Raw genomic sequence first — 14704 nt, 5'->3', positions numbered from 1 at the left:
CCTTCTTGAGATTCCCTCTCTGTCTCTGTCTCTCTCTCTGCCCCTCTCCCCTGCCATGCTCTCTCTCTCTCTCTCTGCCCCTCTCCCCTGCACATGCTCTCTCTCTCTAAAATAGAAAATAAATAAAATAAAATAAAAATAAAGCAAAATATAATTACTAACATTTCATTACTTCAGATAAAATAACTGCTTCTATATAAAAGCCAGACTCTTTTTCTTTCAAATATCCTGTAACTACACTTTGCAGTAATTTCAATAGTCCCCAGTTCAAATTACTGAATTTTTAAAAAATGTGTTCCTCCCCTAATGGGATGTTTCTAGTGGAGCGAGAGACCTGACAGCACTGATTGCAAGGAGGGTGGGGAGATGAAGAAAAACATGAGAAAATGACTTGTCCGGCAGGAGTTTAGTTCCCTAAGCAAATATGTGGCTCTTCACAACAAAGAAGCAAGCAGAAAATGGTGCTTGACTGACTTAGTTTGACAGCCAAGCGCCTAAGTCGGTTTCCACATTAAAGATTCAGTTTTTACTGTTTCACTGGCAAAACTGGGTGGTACGAAAAGCTTCTATAATTTTAACTCGTGAACATATTTGCTAACACTATTTTAAGATGCCATCTGCCATGGCATCTCTTAGCGTTCAAGTGTAACCACAAGTTTGAGAGGGAGGGAGAGAAGAGATTCTGTTGCTTACTTGAGGCAGATATGGAGATAGTTTCACACATCCACTGCAAAAATCACTTAGGAACCATCTCTAAGAACAACATATATATCTTAAACACTCTGCCGCTGGAAAAAGAGCAAGGCCTGCCGTCATATGGATGCCATGAAAACAAGTGACAGAATAAGGAAGCTAACGCCGCGGAATGCACGTATGCACTGGTGAGGGAACAAGACAGTTGGGAGGATATATGGCTGAGCTTCGAAGCCGGGATTGAGTCCGCTTACCTGAACAATAATTATGGGCGAGTTCCATGACTTCTTTATAAGCCTTGCTGCTTCCTCTGTAAATTGGGGATCATGGTCATCAGAGTGTTCCCAGGGACTATCATGAGGCTTAAAAGAGACACCATCTGAGAACAGGTGCACTTGACCGGTCCCACCATACACTTCAATAATGACTGACGGCTACAAGTGGATTGAAATGAACCTGCCTTTTCTTTAGCATCCAAATCCATATCCAACTATCTGAATCATAGTAAAGAGATGCTAGATATTAGCTTGCTCGAGGCCTTTGAAGCCTGCCATGGTGTCATCCCCGTGGGCACTACATAAGGACCTAGGCACTGGGGAGCGGTGGATCCTATAGCGGGGAGAGCAGGGCAGTGCTGGTTCCACCCCCTAAATCGCCCAGCTTAGTCTTCTCTACCCTTTGACCTAAGTACTTGGGCAACAGACAATAGTGGATCAACCATGAAGGAGAAGAGTAGAAGAGGAGGAAAGGAAAAAAAATCAAATAATGGTAACTTTGGGTATATTAGTATCGATGCTGGTAATCGACAGCCAGATCAGTGTGAGAATACGCAGCTAAAATCCCAAACATCCCACACATCTCCAACCACAGAAGGGAGGAGTTCAGTTCCACTCTCCACGAGGCAGAGGTGGCTTGGGGGCAGAAAACTTATTTTATTTAAGTTTGCTAGAGAAACCGTGTTCAAGTTTCATCTTACACTCCTTTAACTCTTGATTCTATGACACAATCAAGAAGTGAATTTATGAGAGACAGAGGACTCTGGTAATTCAAGACGGGGTACTGTTTATGGAAGCGCTGTCTACTCCCACCACACCACCACATATCTCCTCCTATTCAGCATTTCCAAGATAGCAGGGGTGGGTTTCAAATGGTGGAGGCTGCCCAAAGATTACGGTTTCCTCCAGAACCCCAAGAGACAAAGGCTGTTACTGCTCTTCTGAAGAGTTCCTGAAGGCATTAAAGTTCTAACGTGTCAAGAGGCGTAGACGAGACGATCCTACTGGTTTCCAAACAACAGCGCAACATAAGCTGGAGGATCAGTGCAGTTGTCTGAGTACAGAGTTTAAACAGAGTTCGTTTAAAATCTGGGATTGGGTTAATTTCCAAAAGATTAAATCCGAGTCTTTAAATGGGTTGCCTTTTTAACATTGTAAACAGCTGAAAGGCTTACCAAACTGGGAAACACATTGTTCCTTTTATAGAAAAAGCACCACAAAACCAAACAAAACGAACACTGCTTTGAATAATGTCAGCTTTTATACTTCAGAGGTTGCACTTGTGATTTTTATGTATTAGCTAGAAAATACCAATGACTAAAGAAGCCGACTCATTTAACCGACCACAGTGTGTTACCCCCGACGACTGAAAACAACTGAAGTTTCAAAATCTTCGCCAAGGCCAGGGAATTGCGATTGCTCAACCTGTAAGCTCTGTATACTTCTCTTTCAACGCTTTAAAAATGCACCGTGTCAGTTTTAAGAGAGACAAGGTGCTGATTATCCTCAATGGTTAGCCAAGACATAAAGTCGAAATTTCTGGCACTACAGATTGTAACTTTAAATATGTCCTTCCTTATGGTGAAGCAGGCTCCTGGGGTTGAAAGGAAGGGAGGGGTGGCGGGCCAAAAATGCATTAAAAAGCATTTTTCTTCCGTCTTAGACCGTGATCGCTTGATTCAATTTACGAATGCCTAATCTCTGTTTAAGCTTAAATTCTAAGGTACTAAAGCTAATTTATGAAAGCTCTCATGTAAGCAGCCTGAAAAGCAGCTTAATAAACAGGTATTACTTCACCATCAGCAAGTGCCTAATAAATGTGTCTAGACACAGGTGACGAGGCAGTAAAATTTCCTTCAAGATTTCCACGGCATTGTAAGATCACGTGCTACTTATACTGACATACAAGCGTGCATATATTTTAACAGGAGGGGTCAGCGAAATTATGTTTGTAGGACAAAGTAACAGTAAACATTGGCGCTAACATGCACGACTGATGTAGCTGAATACTTGAAGGGCAGATCACCCAATGTTCCAAGCTCAAGACTGCTGTAAATATTCTGAAAACCATTCCTCTGCTCTGAAGTGTCAACAACCCTCGCTGGTCTGTTGCCCATGTTTTTTGATGAAGGAAGCTACCCAAGCGAGGGAAGGGAGAGGTCTGTGTGCGAAGAAATCGGCATGATTCTTCCCTCCTTCAACTCATCCCCATTCACATCCTCCACGTAACTGTTACCAGGTAACTTGGCGCCAATGAGGGGGAACCATGATGGTTCCCTGTATTCACATATAGAAGAAGGGAACTGTGCTGCAGGGTACCATTTACGCTTGGGCCTTCAGTATTTCAAATAACTCAATTGCGTCTCGACCCCGCCTCATCCATCACAGCTTGGAGAAGCACAGCAGAATTCCCATGTTCTCCACCGAACAACCAACATGAAACCCAACACATGGAAAAAATACCTCAGGTGCAGCGGGGAAAAGAATCTTCCCGCAGTTTCCAATTCTAAGTAGGCTTCATACAGTGTCCGTTTCTGAACTGCCTGTAAGGGCAATTTATGAGCTCCTGATGACTATACCATATTGTGCTCCCAAGAAGAAAAAGGTAATCGTAGTTTGGCTCCTTGTTGGCATTCCATTTTTTATAGATTATTATATGGTCTTCAAGCTGGGTTGAGTCTGAAATTAATATAATTAACCTTCTGCTCGGCTACACACATCTATTTTCCACTCCCATTCATCTTTTCTCTCTGCCCCTGAAGGCAGACTTGGAAAGGAAAAAATCCGATGTTTGGGGGTCTAACATTCGTTGCTGGTTCCCAGACTTCTGTTCTAGAAGCCAGTATCAGTCGAATGTGAAAACAACTTGAGAAATCACAAGAGACCCTTTACAGCCAGCCGGTTTGCTTTCCACAAAGAGCACTTACACTTTCTGTTCAAAATGTTATAAAAACATATCAAGGATATCAGACAGACAAATGGTCAGATAAAAACAAGCTACAAAGGCTTGAAACAAGACAGGAAATCTCATACTGAGGTTAAGTGGGAAGGAGGAGATGTAGTATCCAATTTTGGACCAATCAATAATAAAAGACAATATCCCAAATAAAACAGGATTCCACACCTTCCTTCTTTAAAAAAAATTTTTTTTTTAATGTTTATCCATTTTTAAGAGACAGAGACACAGAATATGAGCAGGGGAGGAGCAGAGAGAGAGAGGGAGACAGAGAATCCGAAGCAGGCTCCAGGCTCCGAGCTGTCAGCATGGAGCCCAACGTGGGGCTTGAACTCTGAAATGTGAGATCATGACCTGAGCCAAAGTTGGACAGTCAACCGACTGAACCACCCAGGGGCCCCTGCATCCCTTCCTTATTTGGCTAAAAAGTAATACACATGGCTTTAACTAGAAAACTGGAGAGATGTTGGTTTGAAGGGTTTTTTGGTGTTTTTTTGTTTGTTTGTTTGTTTGTTTTTTGGAACACTTGAAGAAAATTTAAGGAAAACTATCCCAAACTGGTTTTCATTCTCTTTTGAAGTTTCTATTAAGGTAATTATTTTCCTTGTATTGGCATCCCATGTATGTAAAATGGAAGACAACCCAGGACTCCAGTTTCCATGACTCAGATGAGAATGTGAACACAGGAGGCCTCTGGGCCACATGTATTCCACGTAGGGGATTGATCTGGCCCACTTGGTCCTCTAAAAATAAGGAATTTTACAAAACCATCCTATTTTTGTCTTCTCTTAAAAATCAGACATGGAGAAACTGTGACTAACTTTCCCAAATGATCACAAACCCTGCTGCCTCCTTCAACCCATACCTACACCATTCAATTTGTCAGTTTCCACCACGATACCCAAGTCCCCCTTCTGGTATCCAACTAACTTCCTGTCTCTGTACTCCCATGACTTTTGTACTCCTGCCCTTGAAGAAGAGGTGTGTGTGAGTTCTGCTATAAACTCTTACGCTTAGCCCATAAAGAAGTTTTAGGAAATGAGCCTTCCCTTGAAGACTTGGGCCAACAGACTTGAATGACACACAAAACCAAATTTAAATACTATAGGGATCTAAAATAACGTTGTAACTCGAAAGTCTTTATTGAATCATGTACATTATATATGAGTTTTGAAATATTTTATTAGTACTTCATTTCTGACTTCACTGTAGGGGGAAAAAAGAGAATTCAAAGACATCTTTAATTTGGTTCTTATTCATAAACCTTTACAAATTGCCAGTGTCACCAGAAGTTAATAATATGCATACATCAATATGAAATAGTCTTACTCCAGTTCTGTGACCATCTTAATAGCCAGAATAGTAAAAAAATAATAATAAATCCTTAGCTGGTCTTGAGTGCAGCACTAGTAGTGATAATCCAGTTTAGATGAATACAAATACATTGTGAATGTGTATTTTTAAGCTGACTTCTGATTGTTAATGAACACACATGCAGGTATGTGTGTTCATGATATATTCAAATCCCTCTATGTGTATACAAAAATGTCCTCTCTTCTGTATTTCAAAAAGCAAACATATTGTCACCTGTTTTTAATACTAAGATCCCATATAACTTATAATGCAGAGTTATACCATATATACACGGAATGCTGCATCAGTCATGCAAAAATATGTGTTCCATCCAGCTGTTCCTGAAACCTCCATTAAAGATCCGAGCTGAAACCAAAGACACATGAATAAAGTAATAATTGCTTGAGAAAAGACATAAAATACTTCACATTGAGATTATTTGTCATTTACTTTGTTACATCAAAGAAGATATGTGACTAAAAATACTATACTGATGGGGCACCTAGGTGGCTCAGTCGGTTGAGCCCCCCATTCGTGGTTTCAGCAGGTCACGATCTCACGGCTCGTGACTTAGAGCCCTGTCTGGCTCTGTGCTGACAACACGGAGCCTGCTTGGGAGTGTCTGTCTCCCTCTCTCCCTCTGCCCGTTCTCTGCTCACATGCATTCTCTCTCCCTCTCTCTCTCTCAAAATAAACATTTAAAATTAAAAAAAAAATACATATATTTAAAAAGTAAATAAAGATGGCATGATGGCTCTCATTCTGATTTTTTACTGTAGAAGGTGAAAAATTGTAGGCAAATCTGACAGACATCTTAAGGTCCTCTTGGACCGTCTGACACAAGCAGTGCCCTATTAAACTAAGCAAACAAACAAGAGAACCTTGGCGGCTTTAATTGTGCTGTGAAACAAACTGAAGGAAGCCGATTGTCACAGGGCAATGCGGGTGTTGCATCATTTGTAACCTGATTCAACTATGGGGAGCAGTCAACCATATCCTCGCAGAATACGAAGGCACTGTGAGAGAATACAGTTCAGGCATTCTAACCCAAGGAGAAACCCACAGGAAGTTATTCTAATTTAAATGAGGTTTAAATTCATTCCCACAGTCACATACTTCAAGTCTATATGCTTCCATTTTTCCTAGTGGCAACTCTAATGATATTTTTCTACCAGTTCCAAAATTTCATCATCAATAAAATGATTATAATGTAGAGTCATTTAAAGGTTGGTTTGTTTCTGTACTTACCACACACACACACACACACACACACACACACACACACACAGGTTTTTTTTTTCCCCATGTTAATTCCATTGAAGGGGAAATCAAGTATGGGCTCTAGAATCAGTACACCCAGCTTCCCCTCTGACTCCTACATTTTAGCATCAGAAATTTCCTTTACCTGCTATCTCATCTACTAAGTGGGGCAGAAGGACAAGGCAGAAGCCTAGAAGTGACCCTTTTCATAGGATGCTGGGCCACTGCCATCAGCTCTAAAGTCTTGATAGGTGGGGATAAACACACTTGCTTTTTATCTGCAGAAGTTGTGGCAAGGGTCAAAGGCGATAAACACTCAGTTTAAATATCAAATTTCTGCGGTGAGGGAGAACAAAACTCTAGATAAGGAAACCTCATTAAAACGAAGGTAGAAAGTTGTCTGGTGAAGCAGAAAACCTTTGGCTAAGGTTCAAAGATTAGAACTAACCACGGAGCACAGGACCAAGAAAAGGGCTTTGATTTGGGCAGATTTGATTTAAAGTCATGACTACACCACTAATTAGCTGTATGATCTTGGAGCAGTCACCTGACCTCTGTGAGTCTGTTTACATAGCAGTAGAATCCGGACTACATTCCCTTCCTTCCAGGAGAGTTACACAGATTAAATACGTTAAGTTCCCGATACAGTGCATAACTCAAAGTGGCTCTGTCTATATTACACATATTCTCTTGCGCACACACACACACACACACACACACACACACACACACACACATATATTCTCTTGGTCACCCATATGTAATTAAAGATAGGGCCTCTTTCCCTTTTCTTTGCAAAAAAAAAGACTTATTCAAATAACAAGAATTACTCAACTTTCTCTGTAAAATGAAAACGTGGTCACACAAGATATAATGGAAATGTCAAGAAGAAATTGTAGATATTATTCTTTTTATTATTTCCAGTGTGTTCCTAAAACTTCAAAATATTTTAGCATTTAGTAATTGTTTAGTAATGACAGTAACAGTTTAGTAGTAGATGGCACGAGTGTGTTCCCCTTGCTCCCCTTGCAAGACTGGACGATGTCCTTCCTCAGCTGCTGGCAGCGCTCAGCTGTCACCTTTCTCAGGGAACTGCCCCCTGGCTGGCGGGAGCCACCTTCTAGGCACAGCCTGCATCCAATAACTGGGTGGCACGGAGTTACAGAGGCCGGGCCTCCTTGTCCCAACTCTCTAACACTGCTGAGAGGCCCTCCTGGCTTCAGAGCTCTCCACCGGCTGGATGAGGCCTTCGGTGAGACTGCATCAGGGCACAGCTACTTCTGCCCACTTCTGCTTCCTTCCCTTCTTTCCACAGGGGCTGATCTCAAAAGAACTCTCTAATAAACTGCCTGCACAGACTCAGTTTCCAGGGGATCTGAAGTGCAACAGGCCAGTCCAGAGAAACCACGTGCCAAAACTCAGTGTGCTTTATTTCTGTATCTTTAACTTTTTTAATGTCTATTTTGGAGACAGAGAGACAGACAGACAGAGCATGAGTAGGGAAAGGGGAGAGAAAGGGAGACACAGAATCTGAAGCAGGCTGAGCTGTCACCACAGAGCCCGATGTGGGGCTTGAACCCACAAACTCTTGAGATCATGACCTGAGCTGAAGTTGGGTGCTCAACCAACTGAGCCACCCAGACACACATTCCCTTTTTTTTTCAATTATTTTAATGAGAGAGAGAGAGAGAGAGAGAGAGAGAGAGAGAGAGAGAGAGAGAGAAGAGGAGGGGAAGAGAGAGGCAGACACAGAATCCAAAAGTGTGCTTTAAAGGTTTCTGAGATCAGGCTTCCTATGCCATCATAACTGAAACATCTTTTATTTGTCCAAACAGGTCGTGTGTCTGCTATCTCTACAGCCACAAATGGGTACTTTGGGTTGAGAAAGATAAGAGAAAAAAAGCCAAATGATCAGTTTTGCTTATTCACAAAATTAAACAGTTAATAGAACTGAATAGTTATTGAGACATCGTAAAGACAAAACCTTAGATATGGCATGTGATGAAGCCCATCTTTTAGGTCCTTGGCAACTGTTCAACTCAAACTTCTCTAGAGAGCTGTTTCCCCCCCACCCCCCCAAACATATTCCATTAACGATGAATGTTAGAACATTAGGTTTTGTTTTTATCTGAAATAAAATTAAACAGTATCTTGCTTGTAAAAAAAAAACCAAGGAAATAGGAAACAGTCTTGAAAATAGGTATTTGAGTTGCCTTGAAGTGTTCCTCTCACCCTTTCAACTGTGTTAGTTGTTAATAGTGAAAGTGCTTTGTCAAATGCATTTTGAAGTACCTTCTGGCCAAACCTACCCTGATTGAATAATATCGCTGGCAATTTAATAACAGTTCTTGAAAACTGAAGGAACTAAACCCACACCTATAGGTTCAATATCCCTTTTGCCCAAGGGGACTAATTTGAAGGAATAATCCACCAATTACTGGACACTTATCCCACATCAGCGCTTTACACATTTGAAAGATGGTGACAAGGAAATATTCCATATGCTAGTTAATCTAGGACCACTGCAAAGGTACATATTAGCACATTTTTTAATAAGATATTTCTCTTTTTCTTAAAGTTTATTTATTTTGAAAGAGAGAGAGAAAGTGTGCAAGCCGGGAAGGTCGGAGAGAAAGAATCCCAAGCAGGTTCCATGCTGTCAATGCAGAGCCCGAAGCAGGGCTCAATCTCATGAACCACAAGATCATGACTTGAGCCAAAATCAAGACTCAGATGCTTAACCGAATAAGCCACCCAGGTGCCCCAATAAGATATTTTTCAAGTACAAAAGAGAACTTTGACAAGAAAATTTTTTTCTAATATGAATATCCACATTTTCCAGATAAGGCTTTGCTATTAAAAAAAATCTTCTCTAATCCACCCTATGTTTTCCCTTCCTCAATTTTACTACAGCTGATCCCACTGACATGAACTCGTGTGTCCTCTTTAACTCATCACCTCCCCGCTGGACCTTTCCTGAGTATGAATTACTCAGACGATGGCCTTGAGCAAAGACCTGCCTGCCAACTCATTCATACAACAAATAGTGAAACTCTTATAAACCATCTGAATTTGTCACCCATGTCTGAAAGGGACAACAGAGCGCAGTGATCAAGAGCACGGACTTGGATCTAAGGTGCACAGGCTCAAATTCCAGCTGGGCCTCTTGTTAGCTGTGTGACTTGAGCAAGTTACTTTAATTTTCTATGCTATCATTTAAAATCTATATAACGGAGATGTTAATCATTCCTACCTCACTGGGTTATTGTGAAGATTCAATTTGCTAACCTGTGTCAAGCACCTGGGACAGCGCCTGCACACAGTACGTACATGTTTGCATTTATTAGTTCGCCATTCTATTGTCATTTTTCTGGAGTTCCTCTTTTTGTAACTTCTTCAGAGAATGCGCGCCTTCTATGGCATCCTCTCCTGGCACTACCTGGCTCATTCTCTTGATTCACTTCTCTCCTCTTCACAAAGCTCAAGTCTTCCACACTAATCTGCTCTTTCTTGGGGCTGCCATCGCCTCTATGTTTTCACCATAGTATATATCCCACCCTTCATGGCTTCTGACTTCCTAACTGTCCTCCGTCTCAAAACATTTTATTCGCGGCCGAAGAGAACATGTAAAATGTAATTTACTAACATGGATGGTAGATCTCAATTCAGAACCTGCAAGATATAGAATATGCAGGACTGGAGCTGGTTTTTTTTTTTTTTTTTTTTCAACATTTATTTATTTTTGGGACAGAGAGAGACAGAGCATGAACAGGGAAGGGGCAGAGAGAGAGGGAGACACAGAATCGGAAACAGGCTCCAGGCTCTGAGCCATCAGCCCAGAGCCCGACGCGGGGCTCGAACTCATGGACCGCGAGATCATGACCTGGCTGAAGTCGGACGCTTAACCGACTGCGCCACCCAGGCGCCCCATGGAGCTGGTTTTTTAAAATGAGTTATATAGTAAATTAGGCAGTAAGATGCCTCTGTTAAATTTGGTAGGGAGGCACCATAATAGCTTGAGTGCGTGGTAGAAAAACTAGAATGTAAGATGTCAAGTTTCAAATAAAATACATGGACTTGAATTCTGAAGAGCACATGGCTTTATGGTAAATGGTCTCTGTCAACAAAGAGCCTTTATTTCTACTTCACCTAATGTCATGGTCAACGATTTCAGCTCTGGCTTGAAGAGGTCCTGAGATCTTCAGGACTGCGTGTGGTGCAAAGGACTCTATCTTGCTTTTACAATAGCTACTGTGTTTTGGCTATACGAGGCAGGCGGTAGTGAAACCTAGTGGGAGTTAATAAACAGAGTAGATAGGACTCGACAAATACCTAACCAACAAATAGGTTCCGTGATAATGTGACATTTTTATAGTCACATTTTTAAACCATAACAGTGCTTGAATGGTATGCATTATAGTATTTCAATTTAGTCATTTATCTAAAAATGAGTTTTATCTTGGCTCATAAATAAACAGTGACATTCCAGAAATTTGAAAAGCTCAGCTTCACCTTCTGCTGAAAAGCTCATTTTACAATTACAGAAACACGTGCCCTTTTGTGCCATGTTGCTTAATCTTTGATTTATGGCTCCTATCTTTGCGCTAACCTCTTTCTGTAAACTACACAGAGTTTGTACACGCTCAGCTATTTCATTCTTACTTCTAATCTTAATGGGTTATTTTCTCCCTACAGTGGCAATGTCTCTCTACCAACAGGTCAGGGAAAAAGTATTCACTCTTAGTTTACCAAATGCTATTTAGTGTCTTAGTATGTTCTCAGAGTCTGAAGTAAGTAATGCACTTCCCTAAAAGCCTTGGCTGGCTCTTCCCAAAAGGTTTTTCTCTTCTGTCCCAGAGCCTTCTAGTGCTTGCTCCAACATGCCTTGCAGCAAAGCCCTTTTGGGAAATGGCGGCCCACTCTCTCTCCTTTCTGCACTTCATTTTGACCAGGTTCCCTCAGCCAAGAAGCTAGCTTCCTTGGCACATCAAAAGGTTTCTCTGGGGGTGCATGGGTGGCTTAGTTGGTTAAGCGTCCAACTCTTGGTTTTGGCTCAGATCATGATCTCATGGTTCCATGAGCTCAAGCCCCACATTGGGCTTCACGCTGATGGTACAGAGCCTCCTTGGGCTTCTCTGCCTGTCTCTCTCTCTCAAAATAAATACATAAACTTAAAAAAAAAAAAAGATGGCTTCTCCTCCAGTTCCATCTCTCTGCCATTCAGTGGTGACACTCAGGTGTTGACAGAGTTGCCCTCAACTTCTCCCATAGTCTATGTACAGCTCTAGGTCTGGTCACATACCTCAGGGATGCTGGAGGAGTCTTTTACAGCAGTGTACTTTATCTGAGGGGAAATCTGGGTCTTGCTCAAGGTCTACGATGATGAGAAAAGCACAGGTTCTTATGTCTTCCTTCACCTGGATCCCCACATTACACACCTGGCAGGTGTACTTCCAGGACTGTGCTCTGGGCTTGTTGCGAATGACTTGTTTCATTACAGATGCATTTTCTTCTCTGTTTTTCACTACTCCTGCTGTCATGTGGAAGGTGGCAAGAAATGTACTTTTACTCCATCATTTTTAAATAGAAAAGTCTTTGTAAAAACTTTCATGAAAACATAAAAAGGTACTGGTGATACAATACTAAGGCAAAAAAACAAAATGCAGGGTACAAAATAATATAATCTGAGACGACACCTAACTATGCTATCGAATGCATGAAAGGAAGAACACGCCAGAATCTGAAATCGTTGCCTCAGAGTTGGGAGAGTGATTTAACATTTTTCCATTGATTCTTCTTCACATTTCCCAAGTTGTGTTTTGCGTGTCCATGAACAAGCAACCCAACATATTCAGCAAACAATATTTACGAAAACACATTTATGTGGCTGCACAACCTTTTTAAGACTGTCCACTAAGCACAGGCTGCCATATGCACACTTACTCATTCAACAAATATTTACTGAATTTCTGTGATGGGCCAGCCACTCTGCTCACTTTGGGGAGTATAGCTGTAAACAAAGGGAAGTCTTACACAGCTCGGCTTACGTTCAGGTGGGGGTGACAGACAATACAAATCAAATAAACATAGGATATGTTAAGATGGGGTGGTAAAAGAGAAAAAAATAACAAGGTAAAGGTACAGAGAATGTCAGCAAATTGAGAGAAGAAACCAAATATATGGACTCTATCAATCAAGGAAACCAACGAAAGCAAAAATGCAGACAGTTAGAAGGATGTCGCTAGGTTCACACTACAGGTGTTTACCATTCGTTCGTTGTTCATCACCAGTCAGGCGGTCATTATTTAAATCAAATATTTTTTTAATTTCCCAGCCAAACCTCCTTAAGGACATACTACTTTTACCTTGAAATACATACAGGCTAATTAAATCTTCAGAACATTTGGAAAACAGCGTATTTTAAGGGTTCTTCCTATTAAGATGTTTGGGTACAGAGCTAAAGTAACAAATTGTAAAAAGTACTGCTCAATGAACATTTAAAACCAATAAACTTGAGAATTCCCACCAAATAGGAACCAACTAGGTCGACGAGGGATCATATTTAATACGTTATGTGCATTAAATGATTGTTCAGCACTGACATTTGTTTATCTCATAACTTTTCTTTCAGGAATTGTGGGGAAAAACCAAATGCACTTAGGTTGTGCACTACCAACCTCTTCCTCTTTCAGGGGAGTTTAGTTTACAAGATTGTCATTTTTAATAGGAAACAAGCAAAATTTCTCCTATGATAACACATCTTCAAAACATCAGCAAAGCTGGTTGAAAACATATGGTGAGGCACAAATGCAGTAACTTCTCCCTTTCTCACTGTTGCTAAGGAATGAGTTTATGAAAGGAGGTAAATCCCAACTTGAGTGAGTGCTTGCCATATCCCACCATGCTACAACGGCACATGCTTTTCTATTGTCATTTCATTGTTACATCACCCCAGCAAAGACGGCACTGCCACTTGAGAGGTTAAGAACTGGACCCAGGACCTTGATGTGGGTGACAACAGCTAGTAAATGTCTGAGCAAGAATTCAAACCAGGAAGTCTGACTCCAAGGTCCATGCTTTTCAGCATTACCCTCTGCCGAGGAGCCCTATGCTTAGGATGACTTTGCTCAAAGCTTCATTTTTGAGTGAGAGAATTCTAAATATACAGCATATTCCCATAACTACCTCAACAATTTTGAACCTAATTTAATAATTTTATACATAAAGTTTTAAACATCTATTTTTAAAAGCTATCCCATATTACTCTCTTATGATGGGTCTGCTTTTGACTTGGTTTCCTCTCAGGGTGTTGCCATACAGGCTGCTTCTGCAGTTGCATCAGAGAGCTGGGGCTCTAGTCCCACCAAATAAGCTTGTCGCACTAAAGTTAGTAAGACTTAGAAGTTAAAGAAAGTCAGTTCTGCAGTAAGTTCTAAGGACCATGTGCTGGACTCACCATCCATTCATCCATCCATCCATCCATCCATCCATCCATCCATCACTAAAATATAGTGATAAGAATCACTATCACAAAGTCTCTCTGCTAAATTTCTATTGCTTCTACCACTAGTACAGATCTCTTTGAAATTCTCAGTTGCTAAAACAATGCCCTAAGTTGACTCCCTATAACAAATGTCTTACCCAGTCTTCACTTTTCTGCCACATTCCTTTTCCAAAACATGGCTTGATGTTGTTGTTGCCTTTTAAAGGAGACAATGTATGTAAATAAATTAACAGTTTGCCTGAGCTATAACAAGCCCTTCGTAAACACTATTATTTTTGCTACAACTATGTGCCAGACATGAAGGTAAGCACTGGGAATATGGCAGACATAAATGAGACATGGAGCCTGGCAGTGAGGACTGGGAGTCTAGTGGAGACAAAGAAAAGTAAACCATCTATCACCACACAGTTGTGGAAACACCTCACTCCAACCTGGGTGGAGGCAGAGGTCAGGGGGAATGAGTTCACAGAGTAAGAAGTCTGGGAACAGGAATAGGAAAATTCCTAGGAGACTAATAGACTGGAAATTTCAGGCAGCTTCAAGTTACTGAATAAGTCTGGAGAGGCGTGGGGATCGGCCACCGGACCCATGAGGATGGACAGGTATGTGGGGCCAATTGTAAGGGCTTGTATGTCATGCTAAGGATTTTTTATTTTATAAAGA

At 41.2% G+C, this 14704-nt stretch overlaps 1 protein-coding gene across 8 annotated transcripts in view; it reads right to left on the bottom strand.

Annotated features, from left to right (window-relative positions):
• SNCAIP (synuclein alpha interacting protein) overlaps positions 1 to 14704 on the bottom strand; it is a 159385-nt gene that overhangs the window by 125815 nt on the left and 18866 nt on the right. The window contains exon 2 of one of the 8 annotated variants that reach the window (XM_045058140.1): positions 11840 to 12070. The exons of the other annotated variants lie outside the window; for them this stretch is intronic. The gene's annotated coding sequence lies outside the window, so the exon portion shown is untranslated. The remainder of the gene's footprint in view (positions 1 to 11839; positions 12071 to 14704) is intronic. 8 annotated transcript variants of the gene reach the window in all.

This window comes from Felis catus, chromosome A1 (genome assembly GCF_018350175.1).
Source record: "Felis catus isolate Fca126 chromosome A1, F.catus_Fca126_mat1.0, whole genome shotgun sequence".
NCBI classification, from domain to species: Eukaryota; Metazoa; Chordata; class Mammalia; order Carnivora; family Felidae; genus Felis; species Felis catus.
This window is presented reverse-complemented; position numbering and strand designations above follow the sequence as displayed.